The sequence below is a fragment of the Schistocerca gregaria genome, chromosome 3 (genome assembly GCF_023897955.1).
Source record: "Schistocerca gregaria isolate iqSchGreg1 chromosome 3, iqSchGreg1.2, whole genome shotgun sequence".
Lineage (NCBI taxonomy): Eukaryota > Metazoa > Arthropoda > Insecta > Orthoptera > Acrididae > Schistocerca > Schistocerca gregaria.
This window is the reverse complement of record NC_064922.1, coordinates 140,571,076-140,591,880: the sequence shown is the minus strand read 5'-3', so window position 1 is coordinate 140,591,880 and position 20,805 is coordinate 140,571,076.

The following is a 20,805-nucleotide window of genomic DNA, read 5'->3' as shown; positions in this document are numbered from 1 at the left end:
AAGTGAGACACTTAAAGTAGTAATGGAGTTTTGCTATTTGGGGAGCAAAATAACTGATGATGGTCGAAGTAGAGAGGATATAAAATGTAGACTGGCAATGGCAAGGAAAGCGTTTATGAAGAAGAGAAGTTTGTTAACATCGAGTATAGATTTAAGTGTCAGGAAGTCATTTCTGAAAGTATTTGTATGGAGTGTAGCCATGTATGGAAGTGAATCATGGACGATAAATAGTTTGGACAAGAAGAGAATAGAAGCTTTCGAAATGTAGTGCTACAGAAGAATGGTGAAGATTAGATGGGTAGATCACGTAACTAATGAGGAAGTATTGAATCGGATTGGGGAGAAGAGAAGTTTGTGGCAGAACTTGACCAGAAGAAGGGATCGGTTGGTAGGACATGTTCTGAGGCATCAAGGGATCACCAATTTAGTATTGGAGGTCAGCGTGGAGGGTAAAAATCGTAGAGGGAGACCAAGAGATGACTACACTAAGCAGATTCAGAAGGATGTAGGTTGCAGTAGGTACTGGGAGATGAAGAAGCTTGCACAGAATAGAGTAGCATGGAGAGCTGCATCAAACCAGTTTCAGGACTTAAGACCACAACAACAGGTTAAGATCCTAGGTATCACAACTTGCAGCCATTCGCCCTGATGCGGCCTCGTTTGTGAATAGGTGGCGAAATAATTTCAGAATTTTGCGTGATGCTCATAATCGTCAAAAGCGTCGCAGTACGCAGACTAGCATTGTGTAATGGATAGGGTAATAGCTTTCCAAGAATTAGATTGTTGCTTCGCCTATCGTCAGGTGCAGTAAACTCAAATATTTATAAAACATTATTGAAAAGAGCTTGGTCATTATTTTTTCAATTAATTGGTTTAAATATTATTTTTCATCTTCATTGCTTTGTCACATAATTTTAATCATAATATCAACTACTTCATTTGCTCCCATTTTCTCCCTATCATTCTTGTTCCACTTGAAATCCTTGTTCTTGTGCTTTTAATTAATTTTATGTATTGATCTCGATTTAATTTCTTTTGCTGCATTGCCCTGTTCTTTCCTCCACATTACAGAGTTCATTAAATTTATTTCTCATTTTGGTTGAATTTAGTTTTACTTTTAAACCCTTCTTTAAATTAAATCTTCATCTGAGTTATCTTGTCCATATTCAGTAGGTATTTAGGTTATGTTTTAAATATTTGTATGGCGATTACCGTGCAAAACATTGCATATCTATAACGAAAAATCAATTTTCACACCATTGCAAAGTCAGTATAAACAAATTATTTCGTCCTTGGTTTTTTGACTGTTAGATCATAATTATAAAATAACTGAATATTATAATAGTTAAGTATAACTGAGCTCATATTCATAAATATTCCGATTGGAAAAAGAATGACACAAAGAAAAAAATATGTAGTGATTAAAATGATGTGACAAAGGAATAGAAATGAAAAATTACATTTAAATCAGTTAACTGATTAAAAATAATAAACAAAGCCAATTTGATAAAGATTTAAAAAAATTATTACACCCAATGTGGTTCGAACCAACAACCTCATGCGTGGAAAGCTATTTTTTTCTCTACAGCACGCAACCAGCCCATGTAACGCGTTTTTTTAACGTTATCGAGCAACATGCAAAATTTCGAAATCTATGTTCGTCAGTTATATGTAAGCGAGGTCCGATCAGGGTGAATGACTGCAAGGTATGATATCTGGTATCTTGACATCACGGTATATTTGACTTCAAAAAATTTATTGCATCGCTGGCGGCCTCTCTTTGTTAATATTGACTACAGAACTATGTGCGTTTTAAGGAACTTTTCGGCCATAGAAAGTTATTCGTTGGATCTTTGGATCTGACGATCGGTTCTTTCAACTGATTCAAGGAGAGTTGAATACGCTATCGCGACAATATTAAATTGAGTGACTTGGCATCCCAGTATTTCAGGAACCACTGTAGCCATTGACATGAAACTTTTACAGTACCTTAAACTGTATGTTCTGAATCTACTGAATTACAATAATTGCATTGTAGCCACTGCTTTCGTAAATACAATTTTTTAATTACACGGTCAAAATTTTGTGTACATTGTACGTTATCCTAAATAATTTTAATTATACAGAACATTATGTTCTTCATGTAGTTCAGTAGACTCAGGATATGTATGTTATTACCCCCTGCAAACGTGAATACTCTACGCGAAGTTGTTTCTGAGATTTAGGGAAAAATGCAACAGAAGATGTAAATTTTCAGGAACGACTCCTAAAGTTTCAAAAGACAGTAACTCAATATATGCTTAATTTTTTATTTCTAGCCACTCAGAAGCATCCTGCACCATACTGTATGTCATCCTCTTGATCCTTTACCAAGTTTTTTCTTCTTTTCTTCTTTCTGGACTCCTTCGTCGTCAACTGTGCTCCATCCTGTGTTTATCAATGCAAACCTTGTCCATCCGTTCAAGTTCTCTGATGCAGTTTGCTCAAGGATTAATTGCCATATAGCACTTTCACCCTACCAATGTTGTCATTAAAAGCAGTAACAGCATCACTGACCCCTCCACTTTAGTGTCTTCATTCCAACAAAAAGATTTTCTGCTAAGCGAGCCCATATAAGATTACTGAACGACTCACTGGAATTTTTAGTCTCACCTAGCCGACTCTTCTTCAGTAATTCAGGATTTGCCAGGTCTCTGTAAATATGTTTTGTGATATCCATGACTGTTGCTGGGATAGAATGTTTATGGCTGTATGAACTGTTTGAGTACTGGGTATTGCGATAATTGCCCCATGAATCAGCTTCCTCAATCTGGTGCCGATCCTCTTTAGGACATGACCAACATATTCCAGTTTTGTGATAATCTTCTTATCATAAGGCTGACCGTCTACTACAATGTTACATGCTTTTGAGTCTGCATCACCTAGGAACTTAGTGTAACACACTCCCCCTTCGTTCACAGATCGACTAAAAATTTCAATAGCTGCAGAGGCCTTCATACCACCACTTGTTCCTTTATGATTTCTGTCACAGATATTCCCTGCTTCATTCCGTGATTTACACTTATAAGAATGTTTGGTTAAAATCTGTAAATCCATTACCTTCCCAGTATCCACACTGGTCACCGTAGCAACAGAATTCCTAGAACTATTGCCATCCTTCTGCCAGGTGCCATCAAAAGCTACTGATGTGTCAGTCATACCATCATTTACTTCAACAGCTTCGTTTGCAGCACCCTTCATTGAGTCACGTGCAACAGATTCCGGAACAGCTCCAATAAATCCTGCATACTTGTCGATTTTAGACGGTAGGTGTGGCATATTTGTCAGGGCACACATTGTTTCTGCTGCAGTGTGTCCTATCCCAATAGCTCTCAATTCATGAAACCACCTAATATTTTCTTCAAAATAATTATCTTTACACTTATTGGAATTCAAAAATGAATTAGTATATTTACAACTCACTGCCTTCATTTAAAGTAACTGGCCCTCCACATATTTTGCAACACACATATTCACCTAACACCCTCCTTAGGGTGTGTAAATCCATCAGAATATAACCTAACCTATCATTCACATCACTTTCGTTTTGAGAAAACTGTGTATTACAATGTTTTATTTTAATCTTCGAAGCACTAATGGGTGTTTCTCTAGATGCTGACGGCCGGCCGGCATGACCGAGCGGTTCTAGGCGCTACAATCTGAAACCGCGTGACAGCTACGGTCGCAGGTTCGAATCCTGCCTCGGGCATGGGTGTGTGTGATGTCCTTAGGTTAGTTAGGTTTAAATAGTTCTAAGTTCTAGGGGACTGATGACCTCGGAAGTTAAGTCCCTTAGCGCTCAGAGCCATTTGAACCATTTTTTTTTCTAGATGCTGACGAGTTTGCCTGTATTTCATTGTCTGTAGCTTCACATGCCACGTGTTGAACACAATGTTTCCCATTATTCGAAAATCTGTTACCATGAAACACACGTTTCTTAAAAACACTTCGTTTTGGCGTCATACTTCACTTTTTGAGAGATTCAACAATCTATTCGTCACTTTTCCTCGGAGAAACGTTAGCATTTCGACATACAACGCGTGTCTATGCTATGAAACCATACTATACTGTTTTTGACAGTGCTACCAATATAAACACGTAATTTAACCTTTATAACACAGCAATCCACGGCCTTCTATATAAAAACACATTTTATTCAAAGTGCTGACCATTGCTGTCTATACATTTTGACCACCTTTCCGGCAATTTGTGGACACCACGCCAATAGAAATGTTCGTCTTTTGAAGCAAACCAATCAGACACCAAATTTTCGACTTTTTCGTGGGAATAGAGGTGTTCGTCAGCCAATGCGTGTCCCATTGGTGAAAAAAAAAATGGTAATCAGGAGGGGCCAAGTCTGGTGAATCGGCGGGTGGAGTAGCAGCTCACAGTCAAGTGTTTTGATAGTGTCCTGAACCAGTTTTGCTCTGTGTGCAGGTGCAATGTCGTGTAAAAAAATTACTTTGCCATGTATTCTGGCCCATTCTGGTCTTTTTTCGATCAATGTATTTAAAATTGCTCATTTGTTGTCTGTACCGATAACTATTCACAGTTTCATCGGGTTTTAGAAGCTGACGATACACCACACCTAGCAGGTGCAATGTCGTGTAAAAAAATTACTTTGCCATGTATTCTGGCCCATTCTGGTCTTTTTTCGATCAATGTATTTAAAATTGCTCATTTGTTGTCTGTACCGATTACTATTCACAGTTTCATCTGGTTTTAGAAGCTGACGATACACCACACCTAGCAGGTGCAATGTCGTGTAAAAAAATTACTTTGCCATGTATTCTGGCCCATTCTGGTCTTTTTTCGATCAATGTATTTAAAATTGCTCATTTGTTGTCTGTACCGATTACTATTCACAGTTTCATCGGGTTTTAGAAGCTGACGATACACCACACCTTGCAGATCCCACCAAACACAGAGCATTGTCTTCTTGCCGAATCGATCTGGTTTGCAGTCGATGTTGATGGTTGTCCCGGGTTAACCCATGATTTGTTTCCGTTTAGGATTCTTAAAATAAATCTATTTTTCATCGCCAGTAACAATTTGATGCAAAATTGATTTTCTTTCATGTCTTTGAAGCAAAATTTGACAAATGGTTTTTCGGTTTTCCATCTGTCATTCAGTTCATGTGGCACCCATTTTCCACACTTTTGGATCTTTTCTATAGCTTTCAATCAGTCAGAAATTGTTTGTTGTGAAACATTCAACATTGCTGCCATTTGCTTCTGACTCAAAGTATCATCCTCATCCAATATTGCTTGCAATTCTGCGTCTTCGAACTTTTTTGATGGTCTTCCACGTTCTTCATTTCTTACATCAAAATCATTATTTCTGAACCGTTGAAACCATCTTTTGCATGTTGCTTCTGATAAAGCATGATCACCATATGCCTCGACAAGCATTCGATGCGACTCTGCAGCACTTTTTTTCAAATAAAAACAAAAAAATAATGCTTTCCACAAATGATCACCTTCTGGTACAAAATTAGACATTGTTAACACGATGAAAACATTTGATGTTATTTGTTCCATGACATGACGTATACTAAATACCTCAAAAAAATTAAGGCTCGTTCACAACAAATATATTTTATAACGAGATAAAAATCTGTAAATGTGAAAAGAAAAATTTTTTCGTTCTAACTCCCCTTACTGGGATTTTTTTACAAACACGGGCCGCCACTTTCGATAGCCGCTGCCTGTTGGTAGATGTATGCTCGGTCTTGCTTTAGCTGTCGTTATTCCTTTGCGTTTGCACTTCCCAATCACATCACCAACAGTTGGCTTGGACAGCTTTAGAAGGGTTGAAATTTATTGATGTGTCTGTTACTCAGGTGACATCTAACGACTAGTCTACATTCGAAGCCAATGATCTGAGCGACCCATTCTGCTGTTAATGCTTCTGTACTGCCACCTTTTGCACTGGCGGTCTGCCTCTCGTGACATCTAGTGGTTAGTTCCACTTTACATATGGGTGTGTGGATTCTTTTTGTCAGACAGTACATTCAAGACGAATGCTACAGTCACCTTTCACTGTTTCGTTAAGCACTATAGAAATTTCACAATCCAATAGCGCCACCTGCTTTGAAGATAGCACTAGAATTTAATTTGATAGGAATGCTGCCGCTTTTAACTTGCAGTAAATCATAATAGTCATTTCTACGCAGGAAAAAAGGTATTTCTGCTTCTCCGCTTTTTGAAACCACTGCCTCAATCTGGACTTCGTTTTGATGTGAAATGTACAGTTGTCCACATGCTGGGGGCTGGATTAAAAAACACGCTGCTTTACTAGATGTGGTTCTATGTCCACTTGCTATTTCAGAACTGACTACTTTTCGCATCAACAAATCGCAGACATAGTTATAACAAGCCATACGTTACAGAAAAAAAGAATCCCCGGATCTTGTGGGCTAGAACACTACACCATTATGAAGACTTTTACCTGGCGTACTGTTTTATAAACAGCCTCCTTTCCTTCGCTTCATCCGTACGTTCTGCTCGCCATTTTTCTCTTTCTTTGATTGGCGTTATCCCCGTTTAATGTCCTTGAAATAAAATAAACATTTTATTTAAAACTTAAGATCTTCCTTACTTCTAACTTAATGAATTATCTGGTATTTAACTTGCCTCTTAGTAATATAAAAATGCTCCATATTTATGAAAATCAAGTTCTTGCTTCTTTAGAAGCGACGATTTTTCAAAAATCTTGCGTCAGCATGAAGGACAGCACTCGTGAAACAACCTAAATCACCTGCGATTAATTGAATCCTAAAATTTTCTTGATAATGCTCCATGCAGAAGAAAGTGATAATCATCAATTTACTAAGGATTAATCTGGAAATGCTATCGGCTATGCTTTAAAAGGCGTTACCATATCTTTACTCCCCTCTTAAACTACTGATTTATGTTGTATGGAGAGTGCGGAGCGCGAAAGTTTTGAAACGTTTTGTAGTACTTTATTTGCGTCTTAATCCTGATCTGCCAGTGCTCTTGAGAAAGCTGGTTCTGAACGTCACAGCAGGGATGGATGTATTTAACGTGCGATGAGTAGAGTGACCAATGATACTGGCGTGACGAGCTTTATTTAGATATTGCAAACAGTTTCCAGTCGTTCTTCAAGATATCTGTCATGGATCTCGTTTGAGATCATGTCCTATTTATCACAACTATTTATCATAACCAAATATTTCTCCTCGAGTTCCAGATACGAAAACATTCCGCCCATAAGAATAAAGGAGCGACGGAAGCTGTAAGCTTTCACTGTACACAGAAAGGTCTTTGTGCCAACCGTAATTCTTTCTCAGAGATCAGTCCTATTTCCGTCACCACGTCGTACCATGTTGATCTTTCAGCATTTCTTTTGTGATTCTGAGATGATGTTCGGAAGGAATGTGACATACCCGAACTCGAATTTTATTCAGAGCCAAAATGGCGAAATTGTATAAATTACCTAATGACAAATTATACTGTTTGTTTACTAAATTTTGACTTCGCAAATTCATAAATTCACAAATTTGCCTGGAACTGGGAATTTCCGCCACACGTGTCTGATTCAGTGTTAGAATCGATACGTATTTCCATAGGGTTGGTGAGTAGAAAACATTTTATTTTACTCGGGGTTACATTGTGCTCATGTTACTATTGCAATTTATTGTTTCGTAAAAGATATTCTATAAATAAGAAAAACTAGTGCTGATGCAGGTATTCGTTGATTTCCTGATACTGAGTCTGCAAATCATTGTCTTCACCACACATGATAGATATTTGCTGGCTGTGAGACGAAGTAGATAACGGAGGCCAAAGAAATTTGTCGTTGTACAGATTGGACGCATTAGGTGTGATGTATCACACTTGGGGATTGTCTTCCATTTGATTAGCAGTTCCCGTACGTGTGCAGCATTAAATCGTGTTACTTCCAAATAAATCTGCCGCCCTCTTGTTGCGCATCGCGCGTACACTCATTCCTGTTATTAGTCAAAAGGTCTGACAGCGTTATCACTGGGTGATATGAAACATTCAAGGTGGATTTCAAAGCATAAAATTTGTTCATCACTTTGCATCATCACTAGTAAGTAGCCAAGATGTGATGGCAGATAACAACAAAATCCTTTCAAAGTAACGGTGTGTGTCGACTAACGAATCCAGAGACTACTGCTCGGCATCATCAATATTACAGCATGCGCCTGCCGGAGAGGCTACCCAAGAAATTCTCCTTTTTATGTTGCTAACTAGCCCTCATTCCAAGCTCCTTAATTCTGTCGCAGATGGGCTGGTGATGCGTGTAGGATAGCACATCGTGTCACACATGGAATATTGGTTTACGCTTCATTATATCTAACAATCAAAGAGAAATGCCTGCGAGTACTCTCTGCTTTCTTAGAGTCGCAGCTTCATTCTGTGAATCACCAACGTGAATAGTACGATGGAATGCAGCGGTCACTTCTGTGTGAAACGACGAAGAAATGAGTCAAAAGTGAGTCGATTTGGTGGAGACTAGACAGAGAGTCTCTGTAATCTCAAGTCATTGCTGTAAGCAGCCATGACGGACATTTCGATCTCAAGTAAGTCTGAGTCATTAATACTTACGAATCATTTCTAGAACTTGTTAGAATTGTGTACAGGAAAAGCCTTGTCCGAAGAATATCGGCTCATTTATATGCAGAAAAGGCTACATGTTCGTGATTATATTCATCGAATTCTATATTCTTTGTTATTAACTATTACGGTGTCCTGTAGATTGTCCGGATTTATGCATACTGGAATGGTGGTATGAAACGGCAGACACGGTCTAGTTTATTTGGAAGGAAACCATTGTCTTTTATAAAGTAGTGAGTGAAATCTGCTTACTGACTACCATCCATTTTTCTTTTGAGTACGTCGTCAAAGCACACTGATGGATTCCTGTCAATTTCTAGCTGTAGCTTTCGAGGAGCAGTTGCAGCTTCATCGACGAGCAACCAACTAGATTCTCCTGCAAGCTGTACAATCACTGCATTATACAAAGTACGGCTAAAAATTTTACACCGTTCGGTACAGTACTCTCAGCAGGATAGGTTAAGACGCTAACTACAAGCACTTAGTATTGTCCATGTCCTTTTTTGTGTTTTTGAATATAGTTGCATTTTTTATGCAAAGAACTTTAAGTAAGCTTCTTCATCTGGCATTTAATACTTTTCATAGTCAACCAGTATAAAGCTATTTCAAGTTAGCGTCGTTCTCTTTACTTTCATTCCCTTTACCGGAGAGACAGAATAGATTAGAATACTGAAGACAGATGCAAGCCTTTGAATAAATAAACATAACGAGACACGTACTCTTTGCTATTTCAAGATCGCGTCTGCACTTGACTCCCAGTCAGGAGCAGTTCTTCAATTGCTCACAACCATTTCTTTATAATGTTAGTGAATGGACAATATTCTGGAGTATGATTTTGGTTGCATTCAACGAAAGTTGTTCAAAATGAACACCGAGGACAGCCACTTTTAGTAGACGACGAACAGCTACACCAGGAGAGTACCAGAGGCCACAGAGCACCCAGATCCAGTGACGCTGGAAAGGTAAGAAGCTACGACAAACACTTCGTAGATTACGGAAGAATAATAATTACGAAAGAGCAGTGTATGTATCGCGAATTTTGTGAGTTCAGTCACAAAAAATGTTGTTAGGAAAATATACAACAATGAGTATTTAATGAAATGTACTTTATCGATAGACAATTCAAGAAGTAAACAGTTTTTTAATACAGATCTTAAAATTAGTAAATATAAAACTGAACGAAAAGTCCAATATTTGGCTGTAGTGTGTTTATTCAAGTTAATTATAGACCCACTATCTGTTAAACAAATGTACCAGTTTCTTAACGAAAATTTTAGCAGTGAGAGTAATAAAGACTGAAGCGAGTTTGATGTGTTTATCCAGATACAGATTAAACGTAAGACTTCCTCGCTAGTATAACTTTATTAAATTGTGTAGTGCTTCTACCGCAACTGACTTGGTCAAACACTAAAACCTTTATTTAATGCAGCCTTAGCTTAAAAAACTGTACCTTCCCCATGGAAACAAGGAATATTAGAATAATAAAACTGTACGTGAACAAATCTGCCTTTTTTCAGACTGAAATTCAGTACTTCTACCATGTTCTTAATAACCAAGGTTTTCATCCCCTTCGATCACATTTGCTGCCCGCCCTAAATGTGTGTTGACATTAAACACTTTCTAGGACTTCACAGCTAGAGGAATTTGCAAAATACACATCGCGTAAGTCAATTTTTGAAAAAAAAAAAAAAAACAGCGGTCTGCACCAAGCCTGTCCATTAATCTCTCAGGGCGAGGCAACGGATAAGCATCAATTATTGTTTGTGGATTCACACTGGATTTAAAGTCAACATAAAGACGAGGTGTTTCAGAAGGTTTTGGTGAGGGTACTAAGGGAGAAGCCCATTGACTAATCTAGATACGAGAAATAACACAATTGCTTGTCATTCCTTAAGTTCACTTGCAAGTTTGTTTCTAAGTGCACGAGGGATGGGACGTGCCCGGAAAGACATAGGTTGTGCGTTGTCCTTCATTGCAACGTGTACTACAAAATTATTTGCTCTGCATAGTCCTTGAGAAAACAACCATCTGAGTAATACTGGCCTTTGGTTTCACAGCAGAAACAGAAAGTACATTGTCCTGAAGAACAAACTAATCAACTGAATCTAACCCAAAATGTTTTCAGAGTCTCCCAAACGCAAAATTGTAAATTACTCTATTGTGGTGTGAGACTGGAATGTGGCAGACAAACCTACAAAAGTGACCATTAACTATTCCTAGGACACTATACAATTTCCGAGAGGTTGACTTGGCTCTTATTATACATAGGCATGTGATGTCAGTATAACATTAAGAACCTTTTAGATGATGAGTCGCCAACCGAACATTTCACAGAGAGGTGTCAGTCACCCTGGGGCAGGTCAGCATGGCTGGATGCAGCTCATATGTCCTGTTAGGATCGCCAGGGAGAAAGCAGCCTGTGCTATTCTGGAACAGATTTCTATAGTGCGATCTGTGATGTCAGTATCCACAGGTCAAGTGTCAGCAACGCTAAACACACATGCTACCAAGAGGCGTTTCGTGTATGGAATCAGTGTAAGCGCACCTTCGAGTTCTGTGGCGAGGTGGACAGGGGTGTGTGCTGTACCTCATGTGATCGGTTATATTGTGGCGGCCGTGGCCAGGGTAGGGTCAGGCCCGCGGTGGCAGTGGCAGCAGTGGCTAGGCCAGCAGAGGCGTTGGGCGTTGAGTGGCAGGATGTGTTTTTTATCAGCAATCTTTTGTTTAAACTGTATTCAATCGATTTCACAGGCCAATAGGATGCTGCGAATTATAAAAAACTACCCCACACATGTGATAAATATCGATTAAATGAAATTGCATAAACTTTTATTATATCAACGTCGTGTTAGTTGTACAATAGTTAAGGGGAGGGTGTGCGTGAGGGGGTGACCTGGAGCAGAACAGCAGGTTAAGTGCAGAACACTAGGTTGATTTGTATAATTTTTATGTAATATGCAATACAATAATTGAAGGGGGTGGGTGACAAAGAAGAATGTTCCAGAAATGGCGTTCAAAACCATGTCAGATTCGAAAAGTGTACCAGAAAATGGTGGGAGGACGTAACTAATTACTTAACTTGGTATCAAAGGCGGTAAAATAGTTTAAGGAATTGGGGACGACATGGAAATCTACTTAACAGAAAAATAGGTTAAGTGCCAACAAAGGGCCAAACATTAGGTTAATACACATGGAGTACAGTTCTGAACATTAGGTTATGCACATGTTTGCTCCATGTAATTACTTCTTACAAGACCTACATGTTTGCAGACAGCAGAGAGTGATGAACAACAGAAATCCAACATCCACTGTTTTTTTATGAATAAACAATATACTTTTGAATTTCCTCTTACGAGGCATTTCCTCTCCACCACCAGACCACCATCTTGGATTAAGTCACAGAAAGGATGATAGTGCCCTATGGTGGTGGTACTGAATACTAAGCCTGGACCTATCTGCGAACACACTGTTTCCCACCATTTCCCCCCACTCCAGACCGCCATCTTGGATTATGTCACAGAATGGATGACAAAGCCCTCTGGTAGCAGTACTGTGTACTAGGTCAGTTGGACTCTTGATCCCTTGGCGACTACTCTCGTTGGTGGTACTGTCTTTAATTTTTTAAATAATTAGAATAACCTCGAATGCATTCTTCCTCGTGCTCCTAACATGGCACCCCATCCATCACGTGTTACCCTTCCTGCTTTCAACATATGCAAACGTTCTCACAGCTGTGTAGAGACTCCTATATCCCAGCACAAAGGATGTCATGTGAATAAATTGAGGAGTATGATTGGCTCTTATAGAATTTACCCTCCAAATTACTGATGCAGCAGGTGTGGAAGCACCACCTGTTTTTAATTTCTTTCTGCAGATGAGACTTTCAGTGCAGAAAAAACTATTTTAGCCAGATCGCCACATTGCACCGACAATTAAACCCTGCAAAGCGCACCTACATAACCTAAAGTACGGAAAGACTGACTCAACTACACTACTCTCCCACTGAGGACAGGAGCTTGAATATTAGAGCGTGAAACCAATCTCCAGTCCAGCAGTATATCACAACGTAACATCTCGAAGTAGTAAACATACATTTCCTATCCTACGACATACAAAATCATCCCTTTTACATCATTCATACATATACCATGAAGACAGACAACATCGTATATACTCCTCGCAGCAATAGATATTTCCATGCAAGGTAGGTCGTCATCCACCCCCAACAGGCGATCAAAGCACACTCAGTAGACCAAAGTCATTCTCAGAATGGTTCTACAAATTCGGGCTTGTTTGCCCTCGCCACAAAAGCTTCACAGTTTCTGGTCGGGACCTGCTTGATTGCTTGCTTTCCTACGTCCATCTCCAGACTCGGTGATTACAAGAAGATGTGTATTTTCACATGGTTTGCCATAATATTTTACCATTTTCACCGTAATTCTCGATGTCAAGCACATGGCAGCAGCCTACTGATCGCTTGCACAACATAATTCTGAAGACATAGATTGGAAATTATTTCCCTAGAAACCCCAAACTTTAGTGTGGTCGAGTGTACTGTAGACCACTGAGTAACTATCAACTTATACCAACTGTGAAGACCTTTATGTGAGAACTCGAAACAAATACACGAAATTGATATTTCCACTCGCTAATACTGATGTCGGTGATGTAACAGATTCCAAATCATTCGTGTAATTTACAATATCAACTAAGGTGTTTCTCATGTCTAGAGAACCAGCAAACAGGTCTTCCACCTACTAGATGTACACAGCACAATCGATGTTCTCTCAGCTAAATAAAGATACGAAATGTGAACAAACAGTCAACCAAACAATTTACAAGGGTGGGAATAATGGCTCAGTCAAGACACACCTCCATATTAAATCTTCACAGATATCCACGTGATCATGAAAGCTATCCAACACATACTAAGTATTAGTTCGCTATTCAACTGTCTAGAGGACTACACAGTTAAGTCAGCTACATTCCTGCACGCCAACAAGTCTTTCCTTTCAGACAGCTCCTATCGTTAATGGGAAATGTGAATCATTCCCATCACCAGTAGTGCATGCCAAGCATGCATAGGCAGAATCAACCTAGAAAACGGGTCACATGTATGTTTTCTCACTGTACTTACAGTTACATGTTATGATCCCAGTCTGAACTGAACGACAATTGACAATGAGCGGAAATAAACCCTGCTGACAGTTGTGGTTCTGGAAATAGAAGTATCTGTACCATTCTTATTACCTGACGTACTGTTACCTTTGCTGTCACAGTATTCCACGTCAAATCCATACCTTTGTTTGCACATGTCTGAACACAAAAATATACTTTATAAGCCTGATGCTCAAGGTGAACCTATCACACATTCCCTACTAATACTAAGTATCATACTTGGCCAATAAATGATTCCAGACGATACAAAATAATACTCAGAGAAAATCAACGATGGATGGACATGTCTCATAAGTTTTTCTTGCGAATGTTACCACTGTGTCTTAGAAAGAGTGGCGTAACCATCTTACAAACCGCCAGATGTTAAAAAACCCGATCGCAACAACTACTGTATGTTACTGTCACAAAAGGTCTTGGTTCTATAGGTGCATGCAGGTATCCATGGTAAAAGCTATAATGGCTTTATAAATCAAGGTATGGCTTTACCTCCGAATGAATTTTTTTTTTTCAGAGAAATACCGAGCCGGTGATTGCAGAAGTGTACACTATGAGACCAGCAGTCCAGTTACACGTAGCCTACAATGTAACCTCATGATGAAGAAGCTGAATTTAGAAAGTGAGCTGGCCGATGTGGCCGAGCGGTTCTAGGCGCTACAGTCTCGAAATACGCGACCGCTACGGTTGCAGGCTCGAATCCTGTCTCGGGAATGGATGTGTGTGATGTCCTTAGGTTTAAGTAGTTCTAAGTTCTAGGGGACTGATGACCTCAGAAGCTAAGTTCCATAGCGCTCAGAGCCATTTGAACCATTTTTTCCATTATGTTACAGTCATGTACGCAATCACTGATTCAGTGATATCCACCCCAGAAGGTGTTATCTCTCCAATAAAACTTTTTCCCCCACTCGAACAAGCGATATCAGTCAATCATTATCTGTTAACCAACAGCATGCCAATGAACAAGATGGAATGAAAAAGACACCATCGATGTACTCTATTATAAGCATCACAGTTGATAGTGAGAACAATTTTACCGATTTTAGACTGATTTCAACATGGACCAATGATGTGACAGCATGTTTCCCACTTTCAGTATCATAGCTAAACCACCCCTTCTCTACTTTCGAGTATCATTGCGAATGTGGATAGATGACTGTACTTTACGTCCATTCTTTGTTAATTCTCAAGCACATACACTATCAAAGTATATCAGACAGCGCTCTACAAATTACTAGCACCTCGGACATAGTGCTTAATTTACGACCCAACTCTCTGTGTATAGGAGTCATAGAGCAATCTAGCTGTCGCTGGATAAAATCAGAGAGTGAAAGACTCTCCTCACACTGTCGTTGACCAACCCATCTCGCAGCACCGTTACTGATTTAATCTGCAACAGACCAGAGGTAGACCGGTACTTTCCACGTCTTTTGAATAAATTGAGCTTGCTGAGTCCTTAACCAACCACGTGCACAAGATTTCTCAAAGTGCGATCATTCCAAGGAGGTCAGCACTGCTCATCGATGTATAGAAAAAGATTTGAAAGTATCGTGATATAATAGCAGATGGTTAAGAAGAAAAAGAAATGAACGATTTTTATGTGTGATGGACTCTAGACGGATGGAGTTCTACGCATTTTTACGTAAATCAACCAAGCTATCAACTCAAAAGTATTCTTCTAGAGTTTAGGGTCGGTACCTGAAAGGTATTGGTAAGTGAGAGAACATAAACTCATGCACTCCTAAGGCTACAATGTTCTCAACTTAAAACGGGCTATGATGTTAGATCACTTGTGTTTCTGTTCTATCAGTCATACGGACTGTAGCGCTGTTAATATTCCAATATAAGAAAGATATTTCAAGTACATGACATACATCCTTCTTCAAGGTTTTCACTACAAATAACTATGTTATCGAACCGTAAAACGAAAAAAATAATTCCTTAAAACATTTTCTCTGCATGATATGAGCACAATATAGCTTTCTGGAGATAATGGTGTCCACTGTTCACATCCGATCATGGTTCAGAAATTATACTGTGCCTGAATCAGCCCTATATAAAATGATTGTTAGAGAAGGGGATACCTCTTACAAGGAAACAGATAAACGCATAGAAGCAGTATCAAACATATGAAAATTACAAGTCATTCCACCACTAACTCTGTAAACAGCACATCTGTCATGCAAATGCATACATGGGGGCTGCAGTACCTCACAAGCACTTATCGCTAACTTAGTTATGACACTGAAGTCTTGATTTTACACCCAAGATGCGACATGGTGATGGAGTACATATTATAAATCAATGTTCATTTAGAAGACTGTGTCATGTTTCATCACACATGAGATGGAAGTCCTCTGATGAGCGATAGGTTTACCATTAATGATCGCAAGTAGACAGTGCTTTAAATCACATACAGAACATGTGGCTGTATACGAGTCGAACGCAGCCTGTGTTATGTGGCTGATGCATCCTGACAGAACAGAGGAAAATTTGACCTGCAGCAACTTCTCCCTGTCTAGAATGCATCATCAGTCTATCATTAAATTGTACCTCTTTGCAGCTCCATCTGAATCGATCACCATGTTCACATTCTGTTATCAAGTATGTTTAGAGCTGGATGGTTCTCAGTCCTCCAGAAAAGCATCAGATATAGTAGTCAACTCGCATGTAGCACTGGAACATCAATAGACATACAGTATAATAGTAGCTCGGTGGAAGAAAACTGACTGCTTCCCTGATCCCCTTCCCTTCCATGTCGACGTTTTCTCAGAGTCCTCTTGATCCTTCATTTACACTATGTGACGTCTAGTTTTCTGTGTGTGAGACGTCAGTCACGCAGGGGTATGTAAGCAGCTCGTATGTCCCGTTAGGATCGCTAGGGAGAAAGCTGCCTGTACTATTCTGGTACAGAATAGCATCAAACATTAAGTTAAGACACCTGGCGTACAGTGCTAAACATTAGGTGTTGCACATGTTTGATCCATGTAATTACTTCTTACAAGACCTACATGTTTCCAGACAGCAGAGCGTGATGAACAAGAGATATCCAACCTCTGCAAACTGATTTTTTTTTATAAATAAACAATATACCCTTGAATTTCCTGTCATGAGGCACTTCCTCATTTTTTTGATTAAGTCACAGAAGGGATGATAGTGCCCTCTGGTGGCAGTACTGTGTACTAGGTCAGTTGGGCTCTTGATCCCTTGGCGACTACACTTATTGGTGGTACTGCCTCTAATTTTTTAAATAATTAGTGCATGAAAAACAAAGACATATCCAGCACAGTCCGAGTCCTCTTCCCACCATTTCCTAGGACGAGGTGGCGGTTGGACGAATAAGTTTAGTGGAGGTAGCCCAAGTGTCCTTTCTTTCCCACTAAAATTCAAACTTCGCACTAGATCCAAGGAAAAGGTGTGGTCGGATGACTTGGGTTAGTGGAGGTACCCCAACTGCCCTTTCTTTCCTGCTATTTTTAATATGTTTGTAGAGGCTGCACTATCCTGATGGAATATGATCTTGCTGCTATTTTCTGGTTAGGGGAGGGGGTTAAATTGATGGATGTAGCCCAATTGACATATCTTCCCACCAAAATTCAAACTTCCCGCCATCTTAAATGATGTCATAGCCGCCATCTTGTATGATGTCATGAGCTGTTGCCAAGTCTATACAACGCCATCTTGGATGACGTCATAGCTGCCATCTTGGCTACATCTGGCAACAATGGAGAGTGGGTCAGAACTCGTTTTGTCCCAATACTGATGAGTGGTGTCTCGAACACAGTGCTTCATAGGCACCCATCAGACCAGTACTAAGCACAGCCCAAAGATGAAATCCATTTGTTCGAAAGACTGTCCCTCTGTCATCATGTGGATCTCTGTGTGGTGTACCCCTCAGCCTGGTCCATTGTCTTCCTGTGCAAGAGCCTTACTGGCAGACCTAGGATAAAAGAGTTTCTTTTCTTGCATGTCGTGTACCATGTCTGCGCATTTTAATGTGTTTCCTCCTGTGTTAAACTTATTATACACTCTTGATGGACTCAAATTTTAATATGCCCCTGGAGATGGGACGTATTTCCTGAAACTGGGTAGTGATATCCTTTTTAAAAAAGAACAATTTTTACAGCTGTAGCGGGTTTTATCATTCACAGTGTATAATAATGAAAAATATGTAATGGGGGGAGCACATCAAAGTTCATTTTCAGCAGCAGGTTCTTTATACATTGAAAGGTATAATAACGAATAATATGAAAACACCAGCTCCGGGTGGAAGAAACAGAAATTGCTGCACACTCGCGGTGTATGCGATTTGTTACAAGTTGATCCCCTTATCCAACAGGTGGCGTTTAGGCACTCCCTCACGAAAAAAAAAAATATTCAGCTTCTTTTTCTTCTAAAATATCGGTTGTAAATCTTCACAGTGAGAGGGCAACAATAAATGACTGTAATATAGTTATCGAAGTACAGGAAACATAGTGTCAGTATTCGTACATCGACATCATATTGTCAGTGTATGGACAATATCGATATTTTTCCCCGATGACGACTTTGAGTTCTTTTCTCGGTATAGTTTTTGACACCTGTCAAATAAACTTGACGAAACGAATCTTAATATGACAATCTGCTCTTATAGCCTTATGTTGTAGTTCCAGAAAGATACGTTTTTTTCTCGAATAAAGGCTAATGCGCTGTTATCAAGTATGTTTAGAGCTGGATGGTTCTCAGTCTTCCAGAAAAGCATCAGATATAGTAGTCAACTCGCATGTAGCACTTGAACATCAATAGACATACAGTATAATAGTCCCTCGGTGGAAGCAAACTGACTGCTTCCCTGATCCCCTCCCCTTCCATGTCGACGTTTTCTCAGAGTGCTCTTGATGCTTCATTTACACTATGTGACGTTTTCTGTGTGTGAGACGTCGGTCCCGTAGGGGCAGGTAAGCAGTTCATATGTCCCGTTAGGATCGCTAGGGAGAAAGCTGCCTTTGCTATTCCGATACAGAATAGCGTCAAAGTTAAGACACCTGGAATACATTGCTGAACATTAGGTCATGTACATGTTTACTCCATGTAATTACTTCTTACAAGACATAGACGTTTCCAGACAGCAGAGTGTGATGAACAAGAGAAATCCAACCTCTGCAATCTGATTTTTTTAATAAAGAAACAATATACCCTTGAATTTCCTGTCATGAGGCACTTCCTCTCCACCACCAGACCGCCACTTTAGATTAAGTTCCCGAAGGGACGATAGTGCCCTCTGGTGGTGGTACTGCATACTAAGCCTGTACCTAACTGCAAACACACTGTTTCCCGCCATTTTCCCCCAACGCCAGACCACCATCCTGGATTATGTCACAAAATGGATGACAGAGCCCTCTGGTGGCAGAACTGTGTACTAGCTCAGTTGGGCTCTTGATCCCTTGGCGACTACACTTGTTGGTGGTACTGCCTCTATTTTTTTAAATAATTAGTGCATGAAAAATAAAGACTTATATCCAGCACAGGTCGAGTCCTCTTCCCACCATTTCCTAGGACGAGGTGGCGGTTGGATGAATAAGGTTAGTGGAGGTAGCCCAAGTGTCCTTTCTTTCCCACTAAAATTCAAACTTCGCACTAGACCCGAGGAAAAGGTGTGGTCGGATGACTTGGGTTAGTGGAGGTACCCCAACTGTCCTTTCTTTCCTGCTATTTTTCATATGTTAGTAGAGGCTGCATTATCCTGATGGAATATAATCTTGCTGCCATTTTGTGGAGAGAGGAAGAGAGGATGGGAGGGGGTTAGGTTGGTGGATGTAGCCCAACTGACATATATTCCCACTAAAATTCAAACTTCCCGCCATCTTAAATGACGTCATAGCCGTCATCTTGTATGACGTGTTTCCCCCTATTTTAAACTTATTATACACTCTTCGTGGACTCAAATTTTAATATGCCCCTGGAGATGGGACGTATTTCCTGAACCTGGGTAGTGCTATCCTTTTTAAAAACAAACAATTTTTACAACTGCTGCGGATTTTATAATTCACAGTGTATAATAATGAAAAATATGTAATGAGGGGAGCACATCAAGGTTTATTTTCCACATCTGGTTCCTTTATACATTGGAATGTATAATAACGAATAATATGAAAACAAACAGAAATTGCTGCACACTCGCGGTGTATGCTATTTGTTACAAGTTGATCCCCTTACCCAACAGGTGACGTTTGGGCACTCCCTCACGAAAAAAAGTTCCGCATGTCGTTGTCACTGTGTCTGTGCTGAGAATTAGACATCCATAACGAAGTTACCTTCTCATGCCTCACACACCCCATCTGCTGGGAGCAGCCAAGAAAACGCTACAGAAAAAAATGGCATACTATTGCTCCATTAGCTTTTGTGTGTGCAAACGCATAAATTCAACTTCTTCTTCTTCTTCTAATATATCGTCTGTAAATATTCACAGGGAGAGGGCAACAATAAATGAATGTAATATAGATATCGATATACAGGAAACATAGCGTCAGTATTCGTACATCGACATCATATCGTCAATATATGGACAATATCAATATTTTTCCCCGATGAATGGAGTGATGAGTTCTTTTTTTCGGTATAGCTTTTGATACCTGTCAAATAAACTTGACGAAACGAATATTAATATGACAATTTGCTCCTATAGCCTCATGTTGTAGTTCCAGGAAGAGACTTTTTTTTCTCGAACTAAGACTAATGCGCTCAGATGGATCGAAGGAATGTAGATATCTTATCTGGTCCACCATGTTTCCACGGTGAATTAAATTTCAAGTGTGCAGCTTCTTCTTCTTATATTTCTACTGTACATCGTTCAGCCATCTTCAGAGTGGGCCGAAAGATTGATAATTCAGCACTCGCTCTGTTCTTTTAAACTCGCGAACCGGTCCACAGATATACAGGCGCCAAAGACTTTGCAGTGTGCACGAATTATATCTGTGGCTGCGCAGTCGATCCATGCCGGGATGTCGACGAA